Raw genomic sequence first — 15,060 nt, 5'->3', positions numbered from 1 at the left:
TAGTGGTTTGAATTATATGCACTTGATCGTTAATATGCTTAAAAATGCCATAAATGCCCTTGTTACACACAAATGAGATTTTTAGCAATGTGAGTGGACAAAAACCTTTGCTACTGATATTTAGACTTGTCCCGAAAATTTGACATCAGTTCTTGGTCCCAAATAGGAGTTATGCGCGATATCGTAATTAGAAGCTTTTTATTGATTAATTTGCGATATCTTGCATAATGCACCTTTAAACTTAGATTTTGAACCAAAACTCATTACCTACTGTTAAGATATTATTTTTAAGGAACTTAAGATTTTTTGTCAGATTATAATCTGTTTAAAACATAGAGTTCTTGTGTAATTCGGTTAATGACGATAATACCCTTTTTAAGCATAAAATGAGATTAACAAAGGATTTGAATGCCAAACTTTTTCCTACTGATTTCATACATTAAATAAATTATTTTGAGCAATTAAAACTTATCAAAACCTCAGAATTACATAAATATCTTGATTATCGTCAATTAGCGAGTTTTACACTAATTAGGTGTATAGTATGGTTTAAAACCATATTTAACATTTAAGACTTGTTACCTACTGAATTTTTAAACAAATTTAAATATTTTTACAGTAGGTATAAGTTGTGAACTCAGGTTTCCAAAAAAGCCTTAAAAGTCTATGTGAAATGACCAAAATGCCCTTTCGGGACATAGTTTGGTCATAAAGAGTAAATTTCACATATATATAATATCTTACTGATGTAATGAGATAAATTAAATATTTTTACTGATTTCAAAAGACCAGAACTTTAGTTTGTTATAAAATCTCTTTTATAAGTATTAAAATTACCAAAATGCCCTTATGGGACTTAACTTGGTTTAAATTACTTTTTGGGCATATATGTTAACATCCTACTGGTGTATTAACATATTTTTAAGCATAATAACAATTAAGACCTGTATGTAATTCATTTGGTTACCCGTTACGCGTTTATGCATTCGGATCGGTTTATGTGACTAGTTTACGTAAAATAGCCGAAACGGGTTTAACCTTATCATTAAATCCTCAAATTCCAGAATGTGTTTAGTTTACCCATATTATACAAGTATCCCAAGCTTGTCGGGTCTAAACCACATTCTATTCCGGTCTCCGCTTAACCTAGCGTTTAGAACCGTAAGGTTTTTTTCTAGCTAGCCGGTCTAGGTCTTTGACTTAACTAAGGACCCGTTAGCATCCTAATAGGTTATTAAACCTTCTATACAGATTAATAGCATCCAGTAGAAGGTACCATCAAAAAGCTTAGGATTATACTGCTGAGTTACCTTTCACATTAGCTCAGGTAAATACTTTTAACTTATTTTCGCTTATACGGGCTTGGGATATGGTATTATAATAATACCACTTGGTCGGATATGAAATCATTTAATCGGATTGTGATTAATAAATTTACATAACCCGTTTTAATCTGTCTTGTTTGATAACATAAACATTGGGGGTTAATTCGACCGTGTCCTGGATATCCTCGGCTCATTTCATTTGAAAATGACCACGACCTATGCACGGGGTGTAGGCATACACCTGCCAGATGCAAATGCTAAATAATATATAAACCCACATGTTGGGGATAACTCCTTTGTGGGTTCTATAAGTGGTGAGTCGGTTAATCATGACCGGCTTCCAACCGGCCCCAATTGTATGACGAACATGTAAATCTGTATACAAGATTATATTTAAATAATTGTCCCAAGTTATAAATGATTTGTGCCATATGCACTTAAATCAATTTTCATAAATGTTTTCAAAAGAGTCAGTTAATTGTATTTACCAGTGTAAACTGACGTATTTTCTTACAGACTGATTGACAGGTACCTCTCGTAATAGGCTGGAGCTATTAGGTGTCATAAGAGGATCTTGCAAATCCATAGATACCTGAAGTCTGTTATTTTGTTTCTTTGTAAATATTTATGATCCGCCTGTGGATCTTATTACATTCCAGTCTGTATATTCTTTCACTCGAACACTCAGACATTATGGTTTGTAATAGTTTATTTACCAAGCCTTCCGCTGTGCTATTATATTGTGTATATTGACAATGATGATATCAACTACGTCACGATACTCCCCACCGGGCCCACCGATAATATGTGGAAATACTGGGGTGTGACATTTATTCCTCATTTTGGGATTCTAATGGGCACGTTAGAACCAATGAAAACACTTTAAAAACTTAGTGTCCAAACGAGTGTCTAGACGGGATATACTTTGCATACATATACTTTTATACTTAATTCCGAATCGAAACATTCCATAAACTCCAAACACCGAACACATTCATTCTCCTATTCTCATTAACTCGTCAATACATGGATAATCGGAAGGCTTTACAATATTGTGAGTATACTTGACCCTTTTTACGCTTTAATGCACTTTTGGGTGTAAACATGTTTCAACTATCAAAATTCACAATACACATAATCAAACATATTCAATCGCTCAATCTGCCAAACATGCTATTTGTTATGTTTAGGTTATTTATGCTATAATACTTTCATGCGCTATATTTATCATTAACTTAGCTAGCCACCTTAACAGTTATAGCGCTCTAGGAGTAGCACACCACCCAGCAGGGTATTGTTAAGTCAACATACTTTACGGTCTCGATTACTTTGGTGTCGAGGGATGCACATTATACTTTACGGTCTTGTTCACTTCAGTGACGAGGGATGCACATTATTCTCGTGGAGACTCGGGTTTGGCCTATAGTTATGCATTCTAGCTTCAACTTTGTATATGAATTGCCATGTTGGATTTGAGACAACCTTTTATACTTATATGCTAGTATTCCAAAACTTGTATACTCGCCAATACTTTGTATTGAGCTATACTTTAAAACATGTTGCAGGATTTTGATGATGATGCACAGAACTTAGTAAGATGCCTAGAAATGCATTTTAAACTTTAAATACTTGTTGTATTGTAATTCATTTGTTTCAACTTGTTATATTCGATTTCAAACAATGTAATTGATTCTTTTAGCAATAAAATGAAATTTATTATGAAATACTTGTCACAATTTAGTGTTATGAGTAATGAGCAATCTATTTCGTCTCACTCTGATGTTTCCGCCATCGGTTGGGGTGTGACAGTGTGTGTTTGTGGAAGGTTGGTAAATGTGGAGGAGTTTAGGCAGATTGGGATAACCCAAAAATTCGAGAGGCTTGGTAGGGAAAGGGGGTTGGATTGGTGTGCTGATAACACTCAACGCATTTATTTGATGGTAGTGACAGAGTGGCTTGCCTTATTGAGATTTGAAATTCAAAATGGCCACGCCAGCACGTGGAGATTGGTGGGAGACACGGTATAATAACCCTCCTAAAACACCCTAAATGCTCTAATTATTTCCCGTATACTCGTAATTGGCCCTAAATAACATTAATATTAATAAAAACAAATAAAACAAATTATACAGGTCGCTCGCAGGCCGCGACAGGGTTTACCCTGGGCTTCGCGGGGCGCGACCGAGTAACACCAGGCGACTCCACAGGCCGCCACGTGTCTAGATGCGTGTGAAGTCTAGTACGTTGATTCACCAAGGCTAGAGGCTAGCCTACACCTCTCGCGGGCCGCGTAAGAGAAGGAGTGGGGGCTCGCGGGCCGCGAGCCGCCTCTGATCAGGCCTATAAAAGGAGGGCGAGACCTCAGTTTCAGTTGCTCAATTTCTTTTCTTTCCTCTGTCCATATAATAGCGAAGTAGTGCCCGATATTATACCCCTAAAAAGCGAAGCTCTGCCTCATTGTAAGTATTATAACCCCCGATCACGTATTTGTTACCCTACCCGATTGATCTAGGGCTCTATAACGCATGTCAAGGCTCTGCCTGACTGAGTTCGTTGGAGTTCTGTCTCGTGTTGTATGGCTAATGTGATTTGGGTTATTTTACTAACACTTGTGCATTGTTTAATTTTAATAGATAATAATCAGGAGAGTCATCAGGAAGCTATAGTATTATCTAAGTCTACAATGTGAGTACATTCTCTTTTTGTAAACCCTTTTTATGAGTCATTTTCTACCAAACTGTTTTACCAAAACCTCAAATGTTTTAAATTATACTTAACAACGATTGAGTCTATGTATTCTACAATTGCTGCCGGTATGTTGGGGTATTGTATACATTACTTGTAATCCGTTACTATTGGACGGCGAGTTAGCCAATGAGTAACATGACCACAAGTCATGGATTTGACAGTACTGAATGAGTATATTGGTAGATATAAACATTGTAATCGCTCTCAATACTGTAAAGTCATAAAAGATGTTTTGATTAAACTGGGATGCACTCGCCAGTATTTCTTGCTGATAAAATCTTTCTAAAACGCGTTTCAGGTAACTTAGTGTTAAGCCAATAGAAGCCACCTGGAGAGCACGGAAGGCTTAAAGAAGTGGCTATAAAAGTTACCTAAATAAAAAGGTGTTTATATATTCAATAATTAGGGTTTATCCCTATAAATGTATTGCAAATGGAACTTAGGTTTTATCCCATTTATTTATTATAAGAGTTTGGTGTTTTATACTCTGATAATATTTCCTAACTACGATCCTGATGTATAAATTCCGCTTTCAAATTAATAAACACCGATACCACTGGCTCTGTGTCTCGCGGCCGTCCGCTCCCGGGTCGGGGGTTGCGACAGAAGTTGGTATCAGAGCTACAACCACTGGTTTAAGCAATTTAGGTGTTCTGCTAATACCTAAACTTTAAACAATCGTGTTAGGAAATAATTTATGTGATTCTGTGAAAATATATATATTATTATTTTGTATTATTTGACAATTTGTTAGTTTACAATATGAGTGAGCAAGGTACTTCCGACGCTTATCGTCAATTAGCTAGTTCCCCAAAAGATGAAGGAACCTCATCCCAGCCAACTCCCTCAGGATACTCAGCTGATACTGAGGAAGGAATCTTTATCTTTAAGGCACAGTCTGAGAAACCGTTCCCTCCTAAAAAGAGAGGATGGTTTAGTAGGGGAGCGCATGAGAGGAGGAAGAGAATGAAGAAACTTCAACAACAGAGAGCAATAGCAAAAGCAAATAGAGAAACGAATGCCCAAACCCAGGAAGTTAATAGGCTATTGTGGGAGGAGGAACTTGATTGGCAGTTAGCAGATTTCCACATGTTAGCCACTACCGCAGCAGACCCTAATCTGAACCAAATAGCTGAACCACATCTTTTACCCTTATTCCCCAGTCAACAAATGGAGTTAGAACCCAACCAGGAAAACCAATTCCCGATACCAGCATTTAACCCCAATGAAATCCCTAGTATTCCCACACCAATCCCTAGAGACTATTACCTGTGGTGGGACGACCACTGTTCATTTCAGGAATTGTTAAACCACTCAGACCCTTACGAAGAACCCATACCACATTACCCTAACCCAATACCAATACCAACACCGATGACCCACGAATATGTGCAGGAGCTCCTCCAGTATGGCGAAAATTTAGTTGAAGAGGGAAATAGAATCTGTCAGATAGGAGAGAAACTCGTCTGGAAGTATGACGAGCGTGAGATGCAGTATTGGATGAACGACACCTAGATAATCTAATATATATGTGTGTAATTTTGTACTTGAAAAAAAAAACAGAGAGAATATAGACTAGAATACCTATTGATGCATAATTACTAGTGTGTTCAATTTTCAGATGTAATATGTAATCGATGCATACATATATAGATATATAAAAAGAGTAAAGTCGCAATGCTCGACGTTTTTGATCAATCTGCTTGTGTGATTATTTGTATTAAATCTTATTCTGTGATGTTAATACCTGATAAATGTTTACAATTCAGATGTCGAACGAAGTAAATCAGGAAAACCAGAATAACGATAATAACGAGAACCAAGTGAATAAAAGTGCCATTGAACATATCGTAGCACAAGGAATTACAGATGTTATGCCATATATTATCAAGACTATTAAAGAAGCAGAAAATAATAACTCTGCAATTGAAGTAAACGTCAAATTACAGAATCAAGTCATAGCGTGAACGAAAATCAGACCCTTGATCCAAGCTCCAATTCCAAAAAGAAGAAGAACCATCTCATATGGTTGTTCTTATAAAGAATTCCTGGCCTGCAAACCAATAGAATTCTCAGGCAATGAAGGAGCCATTTCAGCCTTGCGCTGGATAGAAAAGACAGAAGCAGTCATAAAAATAAGTAAATGCGCAGATGAATTATGTTTCCTTCTAATCTTTTTAAGAATGCAGCCTTAGAGTGGTGGAATACCATTCTCCAGTCTAGAGGAAGTGACAGAGTCTATAATATGGAATGGACCAACTTTAAGGAGATAGTTGAAAGGAAATTCTGTCCTCCTCATGAAAAGGAACAAATCGCCAATAAGTTCCTAAATCATAAATTGACTGGAATAGACTGTAACGAGTACACTACCATATTCTTTAAATATGCTAGGATAGTACCAACCTTGGCCTCACCAGAGCCAGTGTTAATCTCCCGTTATATCTGGGGATTAATTAGTGAGATTAGACACGTAGTCAAGGCAGCTAGGCCCCAAACCATAGAAGAAGCAGTAGAACTAGCCAACACCCTGACTGATGAATTGGTACGTACACAAGAGGAAAACCAGAGAAAGAACTTAGCTCAAAGGATTACCCAAGAATTTCATTCTGGTAATTCCTACCGTGGAAAAGGTACAAGTTCTTCCTCTGTACCCAACTGCAAGTATTGCAAAAGGAAGCAATCAGGAAGGTGCTCCATATACTGCAACTTCTGCAAGATGTCTGGACATAAGGAAGAAGACTGCAGGAAGAAAGCTAGCAATAGGCTATGCTTCAATTGTGGAGAAGCTGGTCATATCAAACCGAACTGTCTAAAACTAGCTCTAGCGACAACCAACAAAGCTAAGGCAACTGAAGGACCCAAAAAGAATGCCAGAGCATTCGTTCTGACAGCTGAAGAAGCTAAGATAATTCCGGATGTGATAGCCGGTACGTTTTTAGTTAATGATGTTTTTGCTAAAGTATTATTTGACTCTGGTGCAAACCAAAGTTTTATCAATACTTCTTTCTCCAAACTTCTCAACCAACCATTAACCAAGCTTCAACAAGACTGTTTGGTGGAAACAGCAAATGGAGATTCCATTAAGATAAGTGAAATCTTGCAGGGAGCAAGAATTGAAATTCTAAACCATATGTTTATTGCTAATCTTTTTCCAATGAATCTAGCCGGATTCGATGTCGTATTAGGAATGGATTGGTTGGTAGCCAATCATCCTAGTATTTCATGTGATCAAAAGTCTGTGCAATTAAGTACACCAAATAGTGAAAAGATCACAATTAAAGGAGACAAGCCAACCATATCAACAAAATTCATCTCTGTGATGAAAACTGCAAGTTATGCAAGGAAAGGAGGAATAGTGTATATGATTTCGGTAATCATTAACACTAAAGGAAATGAATTAAAAGATATTCCTGTAGTATCTAAATTCTCAGACGTTTTTCTAGAAGAGTTACCTGGATTACCGCCAGATAGAGAGGTTGAATTTAGAATTCACCAAATACCAAGAACGGCATCGATCGCCAAAGCACCATACCGACTAGCACCAATGGAGATGCAGGAACTGAAGAAATGGTTAGACGAGTTACTTGAAAAAGGTTTTATACAACCTAGCTCATCACCATGGGGTACACCGGTGTTGTTTGTAAAGAAGAAAGACGGTTCAATGCGTATGTGCATTGATTACCGGGAATTGAACAAGGTTACAATTAAAAATCGGTACCCTTTACCGAGAATCGATGATCTATTCGATCAACTCCAAGGAGCTCGATTATTTTCTAAGATCGCCTTACGTTCGGGATATCATCAATTGAAAGTACAGGAAGAGGACATTCCTAAAACTGATTTCAGAACAAGGTACGGTCATTATGAATTTACAGTCATGACTTTTGGTTTAACCAATGCCCCAACCGCATTTATGGACATGATGAACAAGATATGTAAGCCATACCTGGATAAATTTATAATTGTCTTTATAGATGATATTCTAATCTACTCTAAGAGTAAAGAGGCACATGCAGAGCATCTGTATATAATTCTGACATTATTGAGAAAAGAAAAGCTTTATGCTAAGTTCTCAAAATACGAATTTTGGTTACAAGAAGTGCAATTCCTTGGACATCTGGTTAATCATGAAGGAATTCATGTGGATCCCACAAAGATCGAGGTGATTACCAAATGGAAAGTCCCTGAATCACCAAGGGAAGTAAGAAGTTTTCTTGGACTGGCTGGATATTATAGACGTTTCATTCAAGATTTCTCTAGAATAGCCATTCCATTAACCAAACTGACCTGCAAATCAGTTAAGTTTGAATGGGGACGAAAACAGGAGGAAGCCTTTAGGATTTTAAAGCAAAGGTTAACCAACGCACCCATACTCGCGTTACCAGAAGGAACTGAGGACTTTATAGTCTATTGTGACGCGTCTAAGTTAGGGTATGCATGTGTGTTGATGCAACGTCAAAAGGTTATAGCTTATGCTTCTAGACAGCTTAAGAAACATGAAGAGAATTACACAACCCGTGATCTAGAGTTAGGAGCTATAATTTTTGCTTTTAAGATTTGGAGACACTATCTTTATGGTAGTAAGTTTGTTGTCTTCACAGATCATAAGAGTTTAAGATATGTTTTTGGGCAGAAGGAATTAAATATGAGACAGAGACGTTGGATGGAGATTCTTAGTGATTATGATTGTGATATCCAGTATCATGCAGGAAAAGCTAATATAGTCGATGATGCTTTAAGTCAAAAGTTTCATGAAAAGCCAAAACAAGTCGCTCTCTCAGATTAAATCTGCAGATAGATTTAAATGAGCAAATTAGAGAGGTACAGGAAACAACAATCAAGGACGATGCTGAAGGTTTAAAAGGAATGATTAAGGAATTAGAAAAAGGAACAAATGGAATTTGGAGATTCCATAAGAACAGGATCTGGATACCTACTCAAGGAAACCTACGAGATCAAATTTTACAAGAAGCCCATAAGTCTAAGTATACGATACATCCTGGTAGCGATAAGATGTATCAAGATTTGAGAAAGAATTTCTGGTGGATAGGAATGAAAAAGGATATAGCAAACTATGTTGCTAAATGTCTAACATGTTCACAAGTTAAATTCGAACATCAGAAACCCTCAGGGTTATTGCAACAGTTATAGATGCCAATATGGAAATGGGAATTAATAACAATGGACTTTGCTACCAAATTACCCAAGACATGAAAAGGTAATGATACAATCTGGGTGATTGTAGACAGATTAACCAAATCTGCTCATATCTTACCGATGAAGGAAACTATCAGTATGGAGCAGTTAGCCAAGTTATATGTAAATGAAATAGTCTCATTACATGGAATTCCTTTATCTATTGTGTCTGATAGAGATAGTCTCATTCCAAAAAGCAATGGGAACCAGGTTAAATCTAAGCACAGCTTATCATCCTCAAACGGACGGATAAAGCGAAATGACAATTCAGACCATGGAAGATATGCTTAGAGCCTGTGTAATTGATTTCGGAGGAAATTGGGACGATCATTTACCATGAATAGAATTTCTTACAATAACAACTATCACATGCATTAATGCTGCACCATTTGAAGCACTTTATGGACGAAAGTGCCGAACTCCAGTCAGTTGGGCAGAGATTGGAGAAAAGCAACTATCTGGACCAGAGATAATGCAAGAAACAATGGATAAGATTATTCAAGTCAAGGAAAGACTAAAAGAAGTAAAAGATCGTCAAAAGAGTTATGTTGATAATAATAGACGAAACCCATTAGAATTTCAAGTTGGAGATAAGGTATTGTTAAAAGTTTCTCCATGGAAAGAAGTGGTCAGATTCATTAAAAGAGGAAAGCTAAGCCCCAGGTATGTTGGACCTTTTGAGATTATCAAAAGAAAAGGACCAGTAGCTTATCAGCTACAACTGCTAGAGGAAATGGCAGGAATACATGATGTGTTTCACGTGTGTAATCTCAAAAAGTGCTTAGCAGACGAATCATTAGTGGTACCTCTTTAGGACATAAAGGTAAATGAGAAACTTAAGTTTGTAGAGAAACACATTCAGATTGAATATAGAAAGATTAAGAATCTTAAACACAAGAGATTAGTTCTGGTCAAAGTGAAACGGGATTCTAAGAGAGGACCAGAATACACTTGGGAGCTCGAGTCAGAAATGCAACGGAAATATCCACACCTGTTCTAGTAGATCTCGAGGACGAGATTTAAAACAAGGTGGGGAGGATATAACAACCCTCCTAAAACACCCTAAATGCTCTAATTATATCCCGTATACTCATAATTGGCCCTAAATAACATTAATATTAATAAAAAACAAATAAAACAAATTATACAGGTCGCTCGCGGTGTCACACCCTGATTTTCGGTTTATGCGGAAGCGTATGGCGAGGTGTGACGAGAGCGGCAATCGTTACAATCAATCGAGTAAACAACATATTTGAAACATAAAAGATGTTCATCCATACATTTGATTCGAAACCATAGTTTACATTACATATGTCTTGTTTGAAACTTGAAACAACACCAACTTTAACTACATTATTCAAAGTTCAAAACATAACAATTGAAAACGGATGACATCACAAAAGCTTGCGTTCTTGATAACCACTTGAACATATTTTTCCAAAGCCGTCCACTAATCTCCTGTAATACATGTTAATTTTGAAAACGTCAACAAAAGTTGAGTGAATTCATGTTATTTTGTTCTCGCATCAAATGAGTCTCCAAAACATTTGAAGTAATAAAATTCGTTTTTGTATAGTATGATAAAAAAAAATTGTATGATCATTAGTGTGTTGCAAGGACACTAATATGTATGCCGAATAGGAGGCAACAAAACCTTGACAATTTATCATGTGTGTCAACGACACTAGTTTGGACACAAAGGCACTCTTGACGATCGTGGTTATCGTTGTCGTTAAGAGTGGGGCTTGCCAAAACCCAAATAGATCTATCCGTTTGTTCCTCGGTACTTGTTTATTCATTAATGGCCCCTTTATTTTAACACCTATCCGCATGTGATCAAAATAGTTTCATCGTATTATCATACTATTCGTAACATGTATACATCCCCGAAAGTTTAAAACTATAAACATTCAAAGTAAAAGGGAAAACATAAACTCACAGATTCGCGTTCCGTGCAAATCTCTATTCGATTCCTTGTTCGCGGTTCGTTTCTCGACCTACAAGTGTTCTAATCTAGTTAGACACTTAGGTTTGTTTTTGTGTATCGTACAAATATTCTATCTTGTATTTTGTTTTTGTGTTTTCGTATATATATATAACTTCCTTGTATATATATATATATATATATATTCTATTTGATTTGTGTTTGAATGGGCTTAATTTATGTTTTAGAATTTAAGTCCATTGTGGGTATTTGGTGCTTATGGGCCTAGCCCAAATAACTTTGTTTAAAAATATGGGTTAAGCCCAAATTAATTTGTAGGAGTGGGCCTTAGCCCAAAACATTTTATAAAGGTAGGCCTAGCCCAATTTAGTTTATAGTTGTGGACTTAGCCCAAATAATTTGTGTAAGAATGGGCCTAGCCCAAATTGTTTTCTAAAAATATATCTAGTCCATAATAATTGTAAAGATTGGGTTTTTAGCCCAAGTACTTTGTAAAGTGGGCTTTATCCCAAATTTGACTAAAAATATATTTTTAGTCCATTGTTTTATAAAAGTAGGCCTAGCCCAAATTTTATTTATGAGAAATGGACCTTAGCTTTTGTGACGGCTTGTATTTTGTTATAGTCGTTTACTACATGTCGGTTTGATTTAGTCGTATCGTTTGTCCCGTTTGTGTCGTCCGTCACGTTTTACCATTTGCTTTGTTTGTGCCATTTTTGTTTGTCCAAAAGTCCATATAGTCCAATAGTGTCCGAATTTGTCCATTTGTGTTTTCGTGTCCAAGGATGGAAATTTTATTTCGTTTTTCAAGTTCATATATATATTTTTGTAATTTTTATGGATGTGTATCAATTTTTCGTTTGTTCCTACTTGAACTAACATATGATGTACACATCAAAAATTTATATACTTATGATACTTGATGAATATTTTTGTAAGTACACATTTTATCCAAAAATATATACTTGTCATTTTTATTTAGAAATTTTTTTATAAAACATGGATTTATGTCTTTGTCCAAAATTTGTTTAACCATGTTCAAGACTTGTTTTAGTTACATACTTCCTTGTTTAACAACTTTTAAAACATAACAAAATTTATAAAAATTTTGCCATAGTTTTGTTTGAAATATGGATTTTTCCCCAAGTTTATACAAAACTTGTTTTCAAATTATTTCAATACAAAACACCATCAAGTATCGATATCTATCAAAATTTGTCAACAAAAGTAGCATGAACATGATATTGTTCTTAACTTTCCCAAAAAGGAAACTTTATTCCTTATTTTTGCCAAAAATTTGTAGAACGAGATTTTATGAAAAACTCTTGTTCTAGATGTCTTGCAAGGTCATTTGAAGCATAAATATGTATTCAAAATGTTTACTACCAACATATTTCTTGATTATGATCCTTTCCAGAAATGGAAACTTTATCCAAGAAATATTTTGAAAATTTATTTTCTTAGTTTTGAATAGTTTCTCATATTTTACTAACATGCAAGTTCGTAAAAATTCATGTTCATTCCTTTGTTGATGAATCTTGGTTGATCCTACACGCATGTATGTAGATCATATTTTTGAGTAGAAATAACCAAGATTCAAATTTGTTAGGCTTGATTCTCCAAGTTCATCTCTTAATCATAGAAAAATCATGTTTAAAAATAATGACTTTTAGTTGTTTCTTGTTATTTTTCAAGTGGGTTTATAATGAACTTGTAAAAGAAATCAAGAATAAAAGTAAGACTAGTGTAATGTTCTTACAATTTTTGCTAGGAAATAAGGATGAAGATAAGAAAAATCTTGATGATCTAGGGCTTCTAGTTCCACCAAAAATGCTCCAAATAGCTTTACTAAACTCCCTAGTATCTTGTTTCATCCATGACCTTCCATATGAGCATGTGTTCTTGAGTTTGAATATTGAAATGAAAGTGATGTTGGTGGTGTTTGGCCTTGAACGAATTTTAGGAGAGAGAGAGAGAGGTAAGAAGATGGTAAATTTTGATGGTTTTGGGGATTATGGAAAAGTGGTGGAGTGTTAGAAGGTTTACTTGGATTTAGATCTTACACTAATCATGTTTTCCTAGTTCCAACACAACAAATTGAAAATAGGTGGCAAGTGGGAAAGCCCACCAACCGTGAATCATCATGGGGAGGGGGTATTTACTTTTTTTTTTTTTTATAAAAATCTTGTTTAATTTATAAACCTTAAGAACTTTGACATTTTATATAAAAATATCTACAAGGTTTTATGCCTTCATATTTTAAGGTAGTGTGACACTAGGTAAAACTAGTTCACCAAAATTTTTAGTTTGTAATTCGGGTGAAAAAGTCGGTTCGGGTCCTGTACCGGGTTAAATACTGACACCGTGTTTTGTTTAGATAAATACATGACAAAAATTATTTTTGCACATGTTTTATCATCCGAATAATTAATACAACTTTTTGGACTAAAAATTTTATTATTTTTGGCACGGTTCCGGTACCGGCTTTACTGACTGGCAGTTTACTGAACAAGCCGTACAGCTTAACGCAATAAGATTCGATTGCGGATTTTGTGTCATTTTTAATACCCGTTATATTATTTATGTAAAATAATATTTATTTTTGGGTTTTCGGACTGTTACTGTTTCGTTCTGCGGAATTCTGTACATTTCCGCAGGATTGCTGTATTTTTCTGCGGACTTAGACAATTTGGTTTTTAATTGGAATCTTGTAAATAATAAGGCACATATTATTTTTGGACAAAGTTTTTGTAGAATATTTGTGTAGACATATCGGCATGTCATGTTTTTTTTTATCGTGTCAGACTGTATCGCGACTAGTACTGTCAAGTATCTTTTATTCGCATTCCTATTGTTAGTCTAGGATATTGTTTCCAATCGCAACGGATTTGTTATCATATTTCACTATGATCTTTGTAATTCCTAGAATTTTAAGACTTTAATTAATTAAAATCAAGTCGTATACGCAAAAATAAAAATTGAAATAGTTGTTCAGGTTGTACAGAATTACCGGAATTTTGCCGATTGTCACACGCGGGCCGCGACAAGGTTCACCCTAGGCTTCGGGGGGCGCGACTGAGTAACACCAAGCGACTCCATAGATCTCCACGTGTTTAGATGCGTGTGAAGTATAGGATGTTGATTCACCAAGGCTAGAGCCTAGCCTACACCTCTTGCGGGCCGCGTAAGAGAAAGACTGGGGGCTCGCGGGCTGCGAGCCGCCTCTGATCAGGCCTATAAAAGGAGGCCGAGATCTCAGTTTCAGTTGCTCAATTTCTTTTCTTTCCTCTGTCCCTATAATAGCGAAGTATTGCCCGATATTATATCCCTAAAAAGCAAAGCTCTGCCTCGTTGTAAGTATTATAACCCCCGATCACGTATTTGTTACCCTACCCGATTGATCTAGGGCTCCGTAACGCATGTCAAGGCTCTGCCTGACTCAGTTCGTTGGAGTTCTGTCTCGTGTTGTATGGCTAATGCGATTTGGGTTATTTTACTAACACGTGTGAATTGTTTTATTTTAATAGATAATAACCAGGAGAATCATCAGGAAGCTATAGTATTATCTAAGTCTACAATGTGAGTACATTCTCTTTTTGTAAACCCTTTTTGTGAGTCATTTTCTACCAAACTGTTTTACCAAAACCTCAAATGTTTTAAATTTTACTTAACAGTGATCGAGTCTATGTATTCTACAATTGTTGCCGGTATGTTGGGGTTTTGTATACATTACTTGTAATCCGTTACTATTGGACGACGAGTTAGCCAATGAGTAACATGACCACAAGTCATGGATTTGACAGTACTGAATGAGTATATTGGTATATATAAACATTGTAATCGCTC

The 15,060-nt window shown here is 35.9% G+C and overlaps 1 long non-coding RNA gene across 2 annotated transcripts; it reads right to left on the bottom strand.

Moving 5' to 3' along the window:
- Positions 1–10,507: 10,507 nt before the first annotated feature.
- Positions 10,508–13,171, bottom strand: LOC110881171. 2 transcript variants are annotated; one of them, XR_002559620.2, is made up of 3 exons: positions 12,974–13,171; positions 11,209–11,266; positions 10,508–10,727 (listed from the first exon to the last, which is right to left on the bottom strand). It is a non-coding gene; the product is annotated as an uncharacterized LOC110881171 (long non-coding RNA). The 2 variants fall into 2 exon arrangements; XR_004870300.1 differs by lacking the exon at positions 11,209–11,266.
- Between the last annotated feature and the right edge of the window lie 1,889 nt (positions 13,172–15,060).

The sequence above is a fragment of the Helianthus annuus genome, chromosome 10 (assembly GCF_002127325.2).
Source record: "Helianthus annuus cultivar XRQ/B chromosome 10, HanXRQr2.0-SUNRISE, whole genome shotgun sequence".
In the NCBI taxonomy this organism is placed as follows: domain Eukaryota; kingdom Viridiplantae; phylum Streptophyta; class Magnoliopsida; order Asterales; family Asteraceae; genus Helianthus; species Helianthus annuus.
This window is presented reverse-complemented; position numbering and strand designations above follow the sequence as displayed.